The sequence below is a fragment of the Microcaecilia unicolor genome, chromosome 3, assembly GCF_901765095.1.
Source record: "Microcaecilia unicolor chromosome 3, aMicUni1.1, whole genome shotgun sequence".
NCBI lineage: Eukaryota > Metazoa > Chordata > Amphibia > Gymnophiona > Siphonopidae > Microcaecilia > Microcaecilia unicolor.
In genome coordinates, this window is record NC_044033.1 from 391,404,046 (window position 1) to 391,420,534 (window position 16,489).

The 16,489-nt window shown below is 46.8% G+C and overlaps 21 non-coding genes across 21 annotated transcripts; all 21 read left to right on the top strand.

Moving 5' to 3' along the window:
* Positions 1–270: 270 nt before the first annotated feature.
* On the top strand, positions 271–343 carry TRNAV-AAC. Its single transcript has one exon. It is a non-coding gene; the product is annotated as a tRNA-Val (tRNA).
* Positions 344–1,353: 1,010 nt separating this feature from the next.
* TRNAV-UAC lies at positions 1,354–1,426 on the top strand. The gene has a single exon. It is a non-coding gene; the product is annotated as a tRNA-Val (tRNA).
* A 305-nt stretch (positions 1,427–1,731) lies between these two features.
* On the top strand, positions 1,732–1,804 carry TRNAV-CAC. Its single transcript has one exon. It is a non-coding gene; the product is annotated as a tRNA-Val (tRNA).
* A 307-nt stretch (positions 1,805–2,111) lies between these two features.
* On the top strand, positions 2,112–2,184 carry TRNAV-AAC. The gene has a single exon. It is a non-coding gene; the product is annotated as a tRNA-Val (tRNA).
* Positions 2,185–3,193: 1,009 nt separating this feature from the next.
* Positions 3,194–3,266, top strand: TRNAV-UAC. The gene has a single exon. It is a non-coding gene; the product is annotated as a tRNA-Val (tRNA).
* A 305-nt stretch (positions 3,267–3,571) lies between these two features.
* Positions 3,572–3,644, top strand: TRNAV-CAC. The gene has a single exon. It is a non-coding gene; the product is annotated as a tRNA-Val (tRNA).
* A 307-nt stretch (positions 3,645–3,951) lies between these two features.
* On the top strand, positions 3,952–4,024 carry TRNAV-AAC. Its single transcript has one exon. It is a non-coding gene; the product is annotated as a tRNA-Val (tRNA).
* Positions 4,025–5,033: 1,009 nt separating this feature from the next.
* On the top strand, positions 5,034–5,106 carry TRNAV-UAC. Its single transcript has one exon. It is a non-coding gene; the product is annotated as a tRNA-Val (tRNA).
* Positions 5,107–5,411: 305 nt separating this feature from the next.
* On the top strand, positions 5,412–5,484 carry TRNAV-CAC. Its single transcript has one exon. It is a non-coding gene; the product is annotated as a tRNA-Val (tRNA).
* Positions 5,485–5,792: 308 nt separating this feature from the next.
* TRNAV-AAC lies at positions 5,793–5,866 on the top strand. Its single transcript has one exon. It is a non-coding gene; the product is annotated as a tRNA-Val (tRNA).
* Positions 5,867–6,874: 1,008 nt separating this feature from the next.
* On the top strand, positions 6,875–6,947 carry TRNAV-UAC. Its single transcript has one exon. It is a non-coding gene; the product is annotated as a tRNA-Val (tRNA).
* Positions 6,948–7,252: 305 nt separating this feature from the next.
* TRNAV-CAC lies at positions 7,253–7,325 on the top strand. The gene has a single exon. It is a non-coding gene; the product is annotated as a tRNA-Val (tRNA).
* Positions 7,326–7,633: 308 nt separating this feature from the next.
* Positions 7,634–7,706, top strand: TRNAV-AAC. Its single transcript has one exon. It is a non-coding gene; the product is annotated as a tRNA-Val (tRNA).
* A 997-nt stretch (positions 7,707–8,703) lies between these two features.
* Positions 8,704–8,776, top strand: TRNAV-UAC. Its single transcript has one exon. It is a non-coding gene; the product is annotated as a tRNA-Val (tRNA).
* Positions 8,777–9,081: 305 nt separating this feature from the next.
* On the top strand, positions 9,082–9,154 carry TRNAV-CAC. The gene has a single exon. It is a non-coding gene; the product is annotated as a tRNA-Val (tRNA).
* A 306-nt stretch (positions 9,155–9,460) lies between these two features.
* TRNAV-AAC lies at positions 9,461–9,533 on the top strand. Its single transcript has one exon. It is a non-coding gene; the product is annotated as a tRNA-Val (tRNA).
* A 3,996-nt stretch (positions 9,534–13,529) lies between these two features.
* Positions 13,530–13,602, top strand: TRNAV-UAC. The gene has a single exon. It is a non-coding gene; the product is annotated as a tRNA-Val (tRNA).
* A 306-nt stretch (positions 13,603–13,908) lies between these two features.
* On the top strand, positions 13,909–13,981 carry TRNAV-CAC. The gene has a single exon. It is a non-coding gene; the product is annotated as a tRNA-Val (tRNA).
* Positions 13,982–14,288: 307 nt separating this feature from the next.
* TRNAV-AAC lies at positions 14,289–14,361 on the top strand. The gene has a single exon. It is a non-coding gene; the product is annotated as a tRNA-Val (tRNA).
* A 1,008-nt stretch (positions 14,362–15,369) lies between these two features.
* On the top strand, positions 15,370–15,442 carry TRNAV-UAC. Its single transcript has one exon. It is a non-coding gene; the product is annotated as a tRNA-Val (tRNA).
* A 307-nt stretch (positions 15,443–15,749) lies between these two features.
* Positions 15,750–15,822, top strand: TRNAV-AAC. Its single transcript has one exon. It is a non-coding gene; the product is annotated as a tRNA-Val (tRNA).
* Positions 15,823–16,489: the final 667 nt, after the last annotated feature.

The window sequence follows — 16,489 nt, forward strand, 5'->3', positions numbered from 1 at the left end:
ACTACAAATGCTGTCTGGAATGTAGCCAGCCCTCACCCTCTGCAGCTGGAGGCAGGGCAAATGGGGCTGGACAGGCCCCCCCAGCCCTCATCTCTCTACCTCGCATACCTCATTTAGGGGCAAAGAACACACTGCCAAGAAAAGTAAGTCACAGAGCAAATAGAGGGTCCCCACTCCTTTTATCGATGGACTGTGTCCTTGATTCCTTAAGGGCCGGCCGTGCGGTCTCACATCATGCTTGCAAGATGACAAGTGTGCTCAAAAAGTCTGGTTTCTGTAGTGTAGTGGTTATCACGTTTGCCTAACACGCAAAAGGTCCCTGGTTCAAAACCAGGCAGAAACAGCACTCTTGGTTTTTTTTTCCCTTGCTTGTGAGCAAGACAGAACGTATGCTGGCCTGACTCAGTCCAGTCAGCGTGCAATTGGTCATGCTCATAATCTTCGCCTGGCGGCTGCAGCCCTATATCCTTAGCTGTACCAACAGGGTGGGCTGAGTGGCCTACTTCTGACATCGTCTACTTTAGATCCATCATTTATGCAAGGATAGCACCACCGCCTCCGCCTGGACTTCAGATCATACCAGACCCGCACTCCTTCTTCTTCGTACTTGCCTCCTGTGTTGTCGCAAGTCTTAATAATATCTGTAGTGTTCTCCCTTCTTCTGCCACTTTCACCTTTTGGTTGAAATCCTATGTGTGCTTCTGGTCTAGCACTGTATGGACTCCTCTGGAACGCTGTTGTAGGCAATCAGCACTCTCTCACTTCCACTTTTGTCCTCGCTTTTCTTTTGATGTTGCATTCCTTTAACTTCTTGAAATATGTCACTTGCCCCTGAATTTTTTTTTTATCCTTACTGCACTTCACGGAATGCTGGCTAGAAATTGGAATGCCGTATCTGCCCTTTGCCTTCATTCTTCTAGAGAGTCCATCTACAGCTCCCTCGGTCTCTGTGTGTATGGCTTCCAGTGCAGTGTGTGCCCCATTTTGGCGATATTCCTTCCTTTAAATTGCCTCCACCCTGTCAAGGTCCTTTTCTAGAGGGGTTCTCCAGAACTGAACAGAGTTCTCAAGGCTGACTCTCAGCATAGCCTGTAGAGCGAAAGTCTCAATGGCGCATTCTACTGCCGTGTTCCGCGTCAGTTATGCAAAGACGGCACAGCTTATAAGAAGTCACTGAGGAAATGGATGTTTTCAGCCTGTTTCAATAGTCTGCTATGCCCCGATATCTGCACACGAGGCAAAAGGGACAAAGGACCTCATTAATCTCACCCTGGTCTCGTGTACCCATAACACAGAAAAACCAAGCGGAAAGGCACGACGAGCACACACACTCCAGGTAAGAGCAACAGGCAGGTTTCTGTAGTGTAGTGGTTATCACGTTTGCTTTACACGCAAAAGGTCCCTGGTTCAACACCAGGCAGAAACACTCCCATTTCACCTCCTTTTCCTACCTGTAAGGAAGACTACAAATGCTGTCTGGAATGTAGCCAGCCCTCACCCTCTGCAGCTGGAGGCAGGGCAAATGGGGCTGGACAGGCCCCCCCAGCCCTCATCTCTCTACCTCGCATACCTCATTTAGGGGCAAAGAACACACTGCCAAGAAAAGTAAGTCACAGAACAAATAAGGGTCCCCACTCCTTTTATCGATGGACTGTGTCCTTGATTCCTTAAGGGCCGGCCGTGCGGTCTCACATCATGCTTGCAAGATGACAAGTGTGCTCAAAGAATCTGGTTTCTGTAGTGTAGTGGTTATCACGTTTGCCTCACACGCAAAAGGTCCCTGGTTCAATACCAGGCAGAAACACTTCCGTTTTACCTCCTTTTCCTACCTGTAAGGAAGACTACAAATGCTGTCTGGAATGTAGCCAGCCCTCACCCTCTGCAGCCGGAGGCAGGGCAAATGGGGCTGGACAGGCCCCCCCCAGCCCTCATCTCTCTACCTCGCATACCTCATTTAGGGGCAAAGAACACACTGCCAAGAAAAGTAAGTCACAGAACAAATAGAGGGTCCCCACTCCTTTTATCGATGGACTGTGTCCTTGATTCCTTAAGGGCCGGCCGTGCGGTCTCACATCATGCTTGCAAGATGACAAGTGTGCTCAAAAAGTCTGGTTTCTGTAGTGTAGTGGTTATCACGTTTGCCTAACACGCAAAAGGTCCCTGGTTCAAAACCAGGCAGAAACAGCACTCTTGGTTTTTTTTTCCCTTGCTTGTGAGCAAGACAGAACGTATGCTGGCCTGACTCAGTCCAGTCAGCGTGCAATTGGTCATGCTCATAATCTTCGCCTGGCGGCTGCAGCCCTATATCCTTAGCTGTGCCAACAGGGTGGGCTGAGTGGCCTACTTCTGACATCGTCTACTTTAGATCCATCATTTATGCAAGGATAGCACCACCGCCTCCGCCTGGACTTCAGATCATACCAGACCCGCACTCCTTCTTCTTCATACTTGCCTCCTGTGTTGTCGCAAGTCTTAATAATATCTGTAGTGTTCTCCCTTCTTCTGCCACTTTCACCTTTTGGTTGAAATCCTATGTGTGCTTCTGGTCTAGCACTGTATGGACTCCTCTGGAACGCTGTTGTAGGCAATCAGCACTCTCTCACTTCCACTTTTGTCCTCGCTTTTCTTTTGATGTTGCATTCCTTTAACTTCTTGAAATATGTCACTTGCCCCTGAATTTTTTTTTTATCCTTACTGCACTTCACGGAAGCTGGCTAGAAATTGGAATGCCGTATCTGCCCTTTGCCTTCATTCTTCTAGAGAGTCCATCTACAGCTCCCTCGGTCTCTGTGTGTATGGCTTCCAGTGCAGTGTGTGCCCCATTTTGGCGATATTCCTTCCTTTAAATTGCCTCCACCCTGTCAAGGTCCTTTTCTAGAGGGGTTCTCCAGAACTGAACAGAGTTCTCAAGGCTGACTCTCAGCATAGCCTGTAGAGCGAAAGTCTCAATGGCGCATTCTACTGCCGTGTTCCGCGTCAGTTATGCAAAGACGGCACAGCTTATAAGAAGTCACTGAGGAAATGGATGTTTTCAGCCTGTTTCAATAGTCTGCTATGCCCCGATATCTGCACACGAGGCAAAAGGGACAAAGGACCTCATTAATCTCACCCTGGTCTCGTGTACCCATAACACAGAAAAACCAAGCGGAAAGGCACGACGAGCACACACACTCCAGGTAAGAGCAACAGGCAGGTTTCTGTAGTGTAGTGGTTATCACGTTTGCTTTACACGCAAAAGGTCCCTGGTTCAACACCAGGCAGAAACACTCCCATTTCACCTCCTTTTCCTACCTGTAAGGAAGACTACAAATGCTGTCTGGAATGTAGCCAGCCCTCACCCTCTGCAGCTGGAGGCAGGGCAAATGGGGCTGGACAGGCCCCCCCAGCCCTCATCTCTCTACCTCGCATACCTCATTTAGGGGCAAAGAACACACTGCCAAGAAAAGTAAGTCACAGAACAAATAAGGGTCCCCACTCCTTTTATCGATGGACTGTGTCCTTGATTCCTTAAGGGCCGGCCGTGCGGTCTCACATCATGCTTGCAAGATGACAAGTGTGCTCAAAGAATCTGGTTTCTGTAGTGTAGTGGTTATCACGTTTGCTTCACACGCAAAAGGTCCCTGGTTCAATACCAGGCAGAAACACTTCCGTTTTACCTCCTTTTCCTACCTGTAAGGAAGACTACAAATGCTGTCTGGAATGTAGCCAGCCCTCACCCTCTGCAGCCGGAGGCAGGGCAAATGGGGCTGGACAGGCCCCCCCCAGCCCTCATCTCTCTACCTCGCATACCTCATTTAGGGGCAAAGAACACACTGCCAAGAAAAGTAAGTCACAGAACAAATAGAGGGTCCCCACTCCTTTTATCGATGTACTGTGTCCTTGATTCCTTAAGGGCCGGCCGTGCGGTCTCACATCATGCTTGCAAGATGACAAGTGTGCTCAAAAAGTCTGGTTTCTGTAGTGTAGTGGTTATCACGTTTGCCTAACACGCAAAAGGTCCCTGGTTCAAAACCAGGCAGAAACAGCACTCTTGGTTTTTTTTCCCTTGCTTGTGAGCAAGACAGAACGTATGCTGGCCTGACTCAGTCCAGTCAGCGTGCAATTGGTCATGCTCATAATCTTCGCCTGGCGGCTGCAGCCCTATATCCTTAGCTGTGCCAACAGGGTGGGCTGAGTGGCCTACTTCTGACATCGTCTACTTTAGATCCATCATTTATGCAAGGATAGCACCACCGCCTCCGCCTGGACTTCAGATCATACCAGACCCGCACTCCTTCTTCTTCGTACTTGCCTCCTGTGTTGTCGCAAGTCTTAATAATATCTGTAGTGTTCTCCCTTCTTCTGCCACTTTCACCTTTTGGTTGAAATCCTATGTGTGCTTCTGGTCTAGCACTGTATGGACTCCTCTGGAACGCTGTTGTAGGCAATCAGCACTCTCTCACTTCCACTTTTGTCCTCGCTTTTCTTTTGATGTTGCATTCCTTTAACTTCTTGAAATATGTCACTTGCCCCTGAATTTTTTTTTTATCCTTACTGCACTTCACGGAAGCTGGCTAGAAATTGGAATGCCGTATCTGCCCTTTGCCTTCATTCTTCTAGAGAGTCCATCTACAGCTCCCTCGGTCTCTGTGTGTATGGCTTCCAGTGCAGTGTGTGCCCCATTTTGGCGATATTCCTTCCTTTAAATTGCCTCCACCCTGTCAAGGTCCTTTTCTAGAGGGGTTCTCCAGAACTGAACAGAGTTCTCAAGGCTGACTCTCAGCATAGCCTGTAGAGCGAAAGTCTCAATGGCGCATTCTACTGCCGTGTTCCGCGTCAGTTATGCAAAGACGGCACAGCTTATAAGAAGTCACTGAGGAAATGGATGTTTTCAGCCTGTTTCAATAGTCTGCTATGCCCCGATATCTGCACACGAGGCAAAAGGGACAAAGGACCTCATTAATCTCACCCTGGTCTCGTGTACCCATAACACAGAAAAACCAAGCGGAAAGGCACGACTGAGCACACACACTCCAGGTAAGAGCAACAGGCAGGTTTCTGTAGTGTAGTGGTTATCACGTTTGCTTTACACGCAAAAGGTCCCTGGTTCAACACCAGGCAGAAACACTCCCATTTCACCTCCTTTTCCTACCTGTAAGGAAGACTACAAATGCTGTCTGGAATGTAGCCAGCCCTCACCCTCTGCAGCTGGAGGCAGGGCAAATGGGGCTGGACAGGCCCCCCCAGCCCTCATCTCTCTACCTCGCATACCTCATTTAGGGGCAAAGAACACACTGCCAAGAAAAGTAAGTCACAGAACAAATAAGGGTCCCCACTCCTTTTATCGATGGACTGTGTCCTTGATTCCTTAAGGGCCGGCCGTGCGGTCTCACATCATGCTTGCAAGATGACAAGTGTGCTCAAAGAATCTGGTTTCTGTAGTGTAGTGGTTATCACGTTTGCCTCACACGCAAAAGGTCCCTGGTTCAATACCAGGCAGAAACACTTCCATTTTACCTCCTTTTCCTACCTGTAAGGAAGACTACAATTGCTGTCTGGAATGTAGCCAGCCCTCACCCTCTGCAGCCGGAGGCAGGGCAAATGGGGCTGGACAGGCCCCCCCCCAGCCCTCATCTCTCTACCTCGCATACCTCATTTAGGGGCAAAGAACACACTGCCAAGAAAAGTAAGTCACAGAACAAATAGAGGGTCCCCACTCCTTTTATCGATGTACTGTGTCCTTGATTCCTTAAGGGCCGGCCGTGCGGTCTCACATCATGCTTGCAAGATGACAAGTGTGCTCAAAAAGTCTGGTTTCTGTAGTGTAGTGGTTATCACAGATTGCCTAACACGCAAAAGGTCCCTGGTTCAAAACCAGGCAGAAACAGCACTCTTGGTTTTTTTTCCCTTGCTTGTGAGCAAGACAGAACGTATGCTGGCCTGGCTCAGTCCAGTCAGCGTGCAATTGGTCATGCTCATAATCTTCGCCTGGCGGCTGCAGCCCTATATCCTTAGCTGTGCCAACAGGGTGGGCTGAGTGGCCTACTTCTGACATCGTCTACTTTAGATCCATCATTTATGCAAGGATAGCACCACCGCCTCCGCCTGGACTTCAGATCATACCAGACCCGCACTCCTTCTTCTTCGTACTTGCCTCCTGTGTTGTCGCAAGTCTTAATAATATCTGTAGTGTTCTCCCTTCTTCTGCCACTTTCACCTTTTGGTTGAAATCCTATGTGTGCTTCTGGTCTAGTACTGTATGGACTCCTCTGGAACGCTGTTGTAGGCAATCAGCACTCTCTCACTTCCACTTTTGTCCTCGCTTTTCTTTTGATGTTGCATTCCTTTAACTTCTTGAAATATGTCACTTGCCCCTGAATTTTTTTTTTATCCTTACTGCACTTCACGGAAGCTGGCTAGAAATTGGAATGCCGTATCTGCCCTTTGCCTTCATTCTTCTAGAGAGTCCATCTACAGCTCCCTCGGTCTCTGTGTGTATGGCTTCCAGTGCAGTGTGTGCCCCATTTTGGCGATATTCCTTCCTTTAAATTGCCTCCACCCTGTCAAGGTCCTTTTCTAGAGGGGTTCTCCAGAACTGAACAGAGTTCTCAAGGCTGACTCTCAGCATAGCCTGTAGAGCGAAAGTCTCAATGGCGCATTCTACTGCCGTGTTCCGCGTCAGTTATGCAAAGACGGCACAGCTTATAAGAAGTCACTGAGGAAATGGATGTTTTCAGCCTGTTTCAATAGTCTGCTATGCCCCGATATCTGCACACGAGGCAAAAGGGACAAAGGACCTCATTAATCTCACCCTGGTCTCGTGTACCCATAACACAGAAAAACCAAGCGGAAAGGCACGATGAGCACACACACTCCAGGTAAGAGCAACAGGCAGGTTTCTGTAGTGTAGTGGTTATCACGTTTGCTTTACACGCAAAAGGTCCCTGGTTCAACACCAGGCAGAAACACTCCCATTTCACCTCCTTTTCCTACCTGTAAGGAAGACTACAAATGCTGTCTGGAATGTAGCCAGCCCTCACCCTCTGCAGCTGGAGGCAGGGCAAATGGGGCTGGACAGGCCCCCCCAGCCCTCATCTCTCTACCTCGCATACCTCATTTAGGGGCAAAGAACATACTGCCAAGAAAAGTAAGTCACAGAACAAATAAGGGTCCCCACTCCTTTTATCGATGGACTGTGTCCTTGATTCCTTAAGGGCCGGCCGTGCGGTCTCACATCATGCTTGCAAGATGACAAGTGTGCTCAAAGAATCTGGTTTCTGTAGTGTAGTGGTTATCACGTTTGCCTCACACGCAAAAGGTCCCTGGTTCAATACCAGGCAGAAACACTTCCTGTTTTACCTCCTTTTCCTACCTGTAAGGAAGACTACAAATGCTGTCTGGAATGTAGCCAGCCCTCACCCTCTGCAGCCGGAGGCAGGGCAAATTGGGCTGGACAGGCCCCCCCCAGCCCTCATCTCTCTACCTCGCATACCTCATTTAGGGGCAAAGAACACACTGCCAAGAAAAGTAAGTCACAGAACAAATAGAGGGTCCCCACTCCTTTTATCGATGTACTGTGTCCTTGATTCCTTAAGGGCCGGCCGTGCGGTCTCACATCATGCTTGCAAGATGACAAGTGTGCTCAAAAAGTCTGGTTTCTGTAGTGTAGTGGTTATCACGTTTGCCTAACACGCAAAAGGTCCGTGGTTCAAAACCAGGCAGAAACAGCACTCTTGGTTTTTTTTCCCTTGCTTGTGAGCAAGACAGAACGTATGCTGGCGTGGCTCAGTCCAGTCAGCGTGCAATTGGTCATGCTCATAATCTTCGCCTGGCGGCTGCAGCCCTATATCCTACAGGGTGGGCTGAGTGGCCTACTTCTGACATCGTCTACTTTAGATCCATCATTTATGCAAGGATAGCACCACCGCCTCCGCCTGGACTTCAGATCATACCAGACCCGCACTCCTTCTTCTTCGTACTTGCCTCCTGTGTTGTCGCAAGTCTTAATAATATCTGTAGTGTTCTCCCTTCTTCTGCCACTTTCACCTTTTGGTTGAAATCCTATGTGTGCTTCTGGTCTAGCACTGTATGGACTCCTCTGGAACGCTGTTGTAGGCAATCAGCACTCTCTCACTTCCACTTTTGTCCTCGCTTTTCTTTTGATGTTGCATTCCTTTAACTTCTTGAAATATGTCACTTGCCCCTGAATTTTTTTTTTATCCTTACTGCACTTCACGGAAGCTGGCTAGAAATTGGAATGCCGTATCTGCCCTTTGCCTTCATTCTTCTAGAGAGTCCATCTACAGCTCCCTCGGTCTCTGTGTGTATGGCTTCCAGTGCAGTGTGTGCCCCATTTTGGCGATATTCCTTCCTTTAAATTGCCTCCACCCTGTCAAGGTCCTTTTCTAGAGGGGTTCTCCAGAACTGAACAGAGTTCTCAAGGCTGACTCTCAGCATAGCCTGTAGAGCGAAAGTCTCAATGGCGCATTCTACTGCCGTGTTCCGCGTCAGTTATGCAAAGACGGCACAGCTTATAAGAAGTCACTGAGGAAATGGATGTTTTCAGCCTGTTTCAATAGTCTGCTATGCCCCGATATCTGCACACGAGGCAAAAGGGACAAAGGACCTCATTAATCTCACCCTGGTCTCGTGTACCCATAACACAGAAAAACCAAGCGGAAAGGCACGACGAGCACACACACTCCAGGTAAGAGCAACAGGCAGGTTTCTGTAGTGTAGTGGTTATCACGTTTGCTTTACACGCAAAAGGTCCCTGGTTCAACACCAGGCAGAAACACTCCCATTTCACCTCCTTTTCCTACCTGTAAGGAAGACTACAAATGCTGTCTGGAATGTAGCCAGCCCTCACCCTCTGCAGCTGGAGGCAGGGCAAATGGGGCTGGACAGGCCCCCCCAGCCCTCATCTCTCTACCTCGCATACCTCATTTAGGGGCAAAGAACACACTGCCAAGAAAAGTAAGTCACAGAACAAATAAGGGTCCCCACTCCTTTTATCGATGGACTGTGTCCTTGATTCCTTAAGGGCCGGCCGTGCGGTCTCACATCATGCTTGCAAGATGACAAGTGTGCTCAAAGAATCTGGTTTCTGTAGTGTAGTGGTTATCACGTTTGCCTCACAGGCAAAAGGTCCCTGGTTCAATACCAGGCAGAAACACTTCCGTTTTACCTCCTTTTCCTACCTGTAAGGAAGACTACAAATGCTGTCTGGAATGTAGCCAGCCCTCACCCTCTGCAGCCGGAGGCAGGGCAAATGGGGCTGGACAGGCCCCCCCCAGCCCTCATCTCTCTACCTCGCATACCTCATTTAGGGGCAAAGAACACACTGCCAAGAAAAGTAAGTCACAGAACAAATAAGGGTCCCCACTCCTTTTATCGATGGACTGTGTCCTTGATTCCTTAAGGGCCGGCCGTGCGGTCTCACATCATGCTTGCAAGATGACAAGTGTGCTCAAAAAGTCTGGTTTCTGTAGTGTAGTGGTTATCACGTTTGCCTAACACGCAAAAGGTCCCTGGTTCAAAACCAGGCAGAAACAGCACTCTTGGTTTTTTTTCCCTTGCTTGTGAGCAAGACAGAACGTATGCTGGCCTGGCTCAGTCCAGTCAGCGTGCAATTGGTCATGCTCATAATCTTCGCCTGGCGGCTGCAGCCCTATATCCTTAGCTGTACCAACAGGGTGGGCTGAGTGGCCTACTTCTGACATCGTCTACTTTAGATCCATCATTTATGCAAGGATAGCACCACCGCCTCCGCCTGGACTTCAGATCATACCAGACCCGCACTCCTTCTTCTTCGTACTTGCCTCCTGTGTTGTCGCTGTTGGAATGTAATTGTATTTTACATGCATTGCCTGTCACCTATTATTTCTCTGTGATTACTCTGTGACCTCTGATGTGAATTACTTAGAGAGGTCACACAGCTATGCAACTTCCTGTGGGGGTTAGATGCAGCAGATGCAGCACATGGAGCACATGGAGCTCATGATCTCTCCTAACCTGAGAGGATCTATGGTGGTGTGAGCATCCATTACCATCTAAGCACATGGAAGGAGCTGATAATACAAATGTATAGTAATATGTATATATAAGCCTGTCTGATTATAATCTAACTGCAAACTGTGAGTAAACAGATGTTTTGTTACTTCAACTTTAAAGTGACTCAGCAGTGAATTATTCAGGGGTGAATGAGAGAGAGATGAAGAAAGAAATTAACATTTCTAAAGCTGAAGCTGTGTGTACTAAAATCTGCTAATTATTTACTACAAATAATCCAACAAAAGGGTTATGGGCCCAGGGTCCAGGAATTGAAAAAGAAGAGAAATATTACCAGGCAGAAAAAAAAGGCCACATTTTTCTCTTAAGTTTTAAAGGAAAGATTCAGTCTGTCTCTCTCTCCCCCCACACAGCAGACAGAAGGCTAAGAAAATGGCTGAGGGAAGAAATTCACCATTGTTCTATTCTCTCAAGGTGCCTAAATTAACTGAGTTTAATTATCAGCAGTGGGAACTAAGATTCATATGTCTCCTTCGAGCAAAAAGATTAAATATATGCTTAGACCAAGACAGAACAGCTGAAAATATGGCTGAATGGGACAATGCAAACTATTATGTGAAGTGCATGCTTTTGGAAGCTCTCTCAGAGAAACAAGCCATATTAGTGGAGGGAAAAGATACACCAAAGGACATTTTATATAAACTGAGAACTATGTATGCAACTACATATGCAAAGCAGCAACCAATTTGGTTGGCAGAGTTGAATGAAACCAAATTAAGGGATAAAAGTAAATGTAATGATCACATTATGCATCTTATGTCTTCATTTCAAAAGCTAGAACTTTCTGGAATTCCCATGTGTGATGCATTGAAAAGAGCATTTCTTTTTACCTCACTATCAAAGAAGTTTGATGTTTTTAGGTCTGTAAATGAGGCCATTGAAGGGCAATCTTTTGAACAGGCAACATCAAAACTAAGGCAGGAATGCATAATAAATGATTCTGAGGAGATGTGTTCTCAAAGCAAGTCAGAGAGAAATGAAACAAATTTCTTGGCAAAGAAAAGAGGAAGGCGGAGCTATGGGAAAACTCCACCCAAGGGCAAGCTGATTTGCTACTCATGTGGAAAGGAGGGACATGTATCTAAATGGTGTAAGGAAACACAAAACACTCCCTCTAGCTCACCTAAGCCAATGGAACTAAAGAATTTTCAAACCAGGAAATGTATGAAGGACAAAGATAAACACAAGGGCTTTCTAATGGCAGAAAAATCTTTGACTATGGTAAATAATAATTCAAATGAAAGTACTTGGATTTTGGATTCAGGGAGCACATGCCATTTAACCAATTGTAAGGATTTCTTTCAGGAAATGTGTCCAGAGGAAGGTATTCTTAAAACTGCAAACGCAGGGACTGCTAAGATCCAAGCAAAAGGTATTGGATTCTTAAAATGCAAAGTGTCTAATGAAGTTAAAGAAATTCCTGTAAGTGATGTCTTGTATATTCCCCAAGCAGTTTGCAATATGCTTAGTGTATCTACATTAGATAAGAAGGGATTTGCGATTCATTTTGAAAACAGTAAGTGCACAATCTCTAAAAATGATGAAGTGTATGCTGAAGCTTTTATGCATAATGATGTTTATAAACTGAGCATTTCAGGTGAAGCCTCACATCTGGCGCAAGTAAGGAAGAATGATGGTAAATGTAGTCTGGAAATCTGGCACCGCCGCCTGGGACATCGTGATTCTAAGGTGATCCAGGATCTTTACAGTAAGCAACTGGCCACCGGCATTCAGATAAGTGCAGATGCTGGTAAAATGGAGAAATGCATAGACTGTGTTACTCAAAAAGGTGTGAGACCCTCATTTCCTGCATACACAGGAAATAGGAGTAATAAAGTGCTGGACTTAATACACAGTGACTTATGTGGACCGTTTAATATCCCATCATTGGGAAATAACAGATTTGTGCTAATATTCTTGGATGATTTCTCTAGATATTGTGTGGCCTATTTGCTGAAAGAAAAAAGTCAAGTCACAGACATGCTGAAGAAATACGTAGCCATGGTGAGCAATAAATTTGAAAGAAAACCAAAGGTTCTTCAGACCGACAATGGTGGTGAGTTCACTTCACAAAGCATGCGCACATTTCTAGAACAAGAAGGCATTCAGCATATCACAACAGTAGCTTATACACCAGAGCAAAATTCTGTTGCAGAGAGAAAATTTAGGTCACTTGTGGAAATGACCAGATGTATGCTGTCAGATAGCAATCTCCCTAAAAGACTATGGGGGGAAGCCATTCTCACAGCAGTGTACCTACAAAACAGAATGCCAACTAAAGGCGCTGAGCGCACACCACATGAGACATGGCATGGTAGGAAGCCAAACCTGTCACACATAAGAACATTTGGAAGTACAGCATATGCTCATGTACCAAAGCAAAGAAGGCATAAGCTGGATTCCACAACAGAAAGGGGCATTTTAGTTGGCTATACTCCAGGACACAAAGGATATAGAATTTTGAATCTGAAAACTGGCATTGTTGGCATAAGACATGTTACATATTTTGATGAAAACAAAAGGGTTGATAAAGGCTGGATTATCCCAGATGAGCCTTATCATCCAGAATATGAAACTAGAACCATAATAGACATGCCAGTGTATATAAATGCCATACCAAGGCAGATGTCTGAAAGCAACTCATCTGTATCTAACGAGGAACAGGCAGAGGAAGCAGACACAGAAAGGATCATTGAAGAAGACAGTACAGTTGGAGAAGGGGAATCAATTGGAGAAGAACTCTCAGATTTAGAGGATGCGGAAAGGTCAGACCAACCTGTTGTCAGACGCTCATCCAGGGAAAACAAAGGTGTTCCACCCCCAAGACTGTCTTACCTAACAAAGTCAGCAGAAGCTCAAGAGCCCTTAACATGGGATGAGATTGAGAAAATGCCAGCAGAAGAAGCTGCTGAATGGCATAAAGCTGCACAAGAAGAAATTGATGCATTGGATAAAAATAATACTTGGATTCTTACAAAATTACCTCCTGGCAAGAAAGCTATAGGATGCAAATGGGTATTCAAGTTAAAAAGGAATGCACAAGGAAAAGTGGAAAGGTATAAAGCCAGATTAGTGGCAAAGGGATATCTTCAAAAATATGGAGAAGATTTTGATGAAGTGTTTGCACCTGTAGTGAAACACACGACAATCAGAACACTTCTGAGCATTGCAGTCTCAAAAGGCATACAAGTCAACCACATTGATGTGAAAACAGCGTTTCTTCACGGAGATATAACTGAAGACTTGTACATGGAACAGCCAACAGGTTTCATAAATACAAAACAAAGACAGCTAGTGTGTAAATTAAACAAAGGTCTTTATGGATTAAAGCAAAGTGCAGAATGTTGGAATGAAAAATTGCATGAAATATTGACAAAGGACCTCATTAATCTCACCCTGGTCTCGTGTACCCATAACACAGAAAAACCAAGCGGAAAGGCACGACGAGCACACACACTCCAGGTAAGAGCAACAGGCAGGTTTCTGTAGTGTAGTGGTTATCACGTTTGCTTTACACGCAAAAGGTCCCTGGTTCAACACCAGGCAGAAACACTCCCATTTCACCTCCTTTTCCTACCTGTAAGGAAGACTACAAATGCTGTCTGGAATGTAGCCAGCCCTCACCCTCTGCAGCTGGAGGCAGGGCAAATGGGGCTGGACAGGCCCCCCCAGCCCTCATCTCTCTACCTCGCATACCTCATTTAGGGGCAAAGAACACACTGCCAAGAAAAGTAAGTCACAGAGCAAATAGAGGGTCCCCACTCCTTTTATCGATGGACTGTGTCCTTGATTCCTTAAGGGCCGGCCGTGCGGTCTCACATCATGCTTGCAAGATGACAAGTGTGCTCAAAGAATCTGGTTTCTGTAGTGTAGTGGTTATCACGTTTGCCTCACAGGCAAAAGGTCCCTGGTTCAATACCAGGCAGAAACACTTCTGTTTTACCTCCTTTTCCTACCTGTAAGGAAGACTACAAATGCTGTCTGGAATGTAGCCAGCCCTCACCCTCTGCAGCCGGAGGCAGGGCAAATTGGGCTGGACAGGCCCCCCCCAGCCCTCATCTCTCTACCTCGCATACCTCATTTAGGGGCAAAGAACACACTGCCAAGAAAAGTAAGTCACAGAACAAATAGAGGGTCCCCACTCCTTTTATCGATGTACTGTGTCCTTGATTCCTTAAGGGCCGGCCGTGCGGTCTCACATCATGCTTGCAAGATGACAAGTGTGCTCAAAAAGTCTGGTTTCTGTAGTGTAGTGGTTATCACGTTTGCCTAACACGCAAAAGGTCCCTGGTTCAAAACCAGGCAGAAACAGCACTCTTGGTTTTTTTTCCCTTGCTTGTGAGCAAGACAGAACGTATGCTGGCCTGACTCAGTCCAGTCAGCGTGCAATTGGTCATGCTCATAATCTTCGCCTGGCGGCTGCAGCCCTATATCCTTAGCTGTGCCAACAGGGTGGGCTGAGTGGCCTACTTCTGACATCGTCTACTTTAGATCCATCATTTATGCAAGGATAGCACCACCGCCTCCGCCTGGACTTCAGATCATACCAGACCCGCACTCCTTCTTCTTCGTACTTGCCTCCTGTGTTGTCGCAAGTCTTAATAATATCTGTAGTGTTCTCCCTTCTTCTGCCACTTTCACCTTTTGGTTGAAATCCTATGTGTGCTTCTGGTCTAGCACTGTATGGACTCCTCTGGAACGCTGTTGTAGGCAATCAGCACTCTCTCACTTCCACTTTTGTCCTCGCTTTTCTTTTTATGTTGCATTCCTTTAACTTCTTGAAATATGTCACTTGCCCCTGAATTTTTTTTTTATCCTTACTGCACTTCACGGAAGCTGGCTAGAAATTGGAATGCCGTATCTGCCCTTTGCCTTCATTCTTCTAGAGAGTCCATCTACAGCTCCCTCGGTCTCTGTGTGTATGGCTTCCAGTGCAGTGTGTGCCCCATTTTGGCGATATTCCTTCCTTTAAATTGCCTCCACCCTGTCAAGGTCCTTTTCTAGAGGGGTTCTCCAGAACTGAACAGAGTTCTCAAGGCTGACTCTCAGCATAGCCTGTAGAGCGAAAGTCTCAATGGCGCATTCTACTGCCGTGTTCCGCGTCAGTTATGCAAAGACGGCACAGCTTATAAGAAGTCACTGAGGAAAATAATGTTTTCAGCCTGTTTCAATAGTCTGCTATGCCCCGATATCTGCACACGAGGCAAAAGGGACAAAGGACCTCATTAATCTCACCCTGGTCTCGTGTACCCATAACACAGAAAAACCAAGCGAAAAGGCACGACGAGCACACACACTCCAGGTAAGAGCAACAGGCAGGTTTCTGTAGTGTAGTGGTTATCACGTTTGCTTTACACGCAAAAGGTCCCTGGTTCAACACCAGGCAGAAACACTCCCATTTCACCTCCTTTTCCTACCTGTAAGGAAGACTACAAATGCTGTCTGGAATGTAGCCAGCCCTCACCCTCTGCAGCCGGAGGCAGGGCAAATGGGGCTGGACAGGCCCCCCCCAGCCCTCATCTCTCTACCTCGCATACCTCATTTAGGGGCAAAGAACACACTGCCAAGAAAAGTAAGTCACAGAACAAATAGAGGGTCCCCACTCCTTTTATCGATGGACTGTGTCCTTGATTCCTTAAGGGCCGGCCGTGCGGTCTCACATCATGCTTGCAAGATGACAAGTGTGCTCAAAAAGTCTGGTTTCTGTAGTGTAGTGGTTATCACGTTTGCCTAACACGCAAAAGGTCCCTGGTTCAAAACCAGGCAGAAACAGCACTCTTGGTTTTTTTTCCCTTGCTTGTGAGCAAGACAGAACGTATGCTGGCCTGGCTCAGTCCAGTCAGCGTGCAATTGGTCATGCTCATAATCTTCGCCTGGCGGCTGCATCCCTATATCCTTAGCTGTACCAACAGGGTGGGCTGAGTGGCCTACTTCTGACATCGTCTACTTTAGATCCATCATTTATGCAAGGATAGCACCACCGCCTCCGCCTGGACTTCAGATCATACCAGACCCGCACTCCTTCTTCGTACTTGCCTCCTGTGTTGTCGCAAGTCTTAATAATATCTGTAGTGTTCTCCCTTCTTCTGCCACTTTCACCTTTTGGTTGAAATCCTATGTGTGCTTCTGGTCTAGCACTGTATGGACTCCTCTGGAACGCTGTTGTAGGCAATCAGCACTCTCTCACTTCCACTTTTGTCCTCGCTTTTCTTTTGATGTTGCATTCCTTTAACTTCTTGAAATATGTCACTTGCCCCTGAATTTTTTTTTATCCTTACTGCACTTCACGGAAGCTGGCTAGAAATTGGAATGCCGTATCTGCCCTTTGCCTTCATTCTTCTAGAGAGTCCATGTACAGCTCCCTCGGTCTCTGTGTGTATGGCTTCCAGTGCAGTGTGTGCCCCATTTTGGCGATATTCCTTCCTTTAAATTGCCTCCA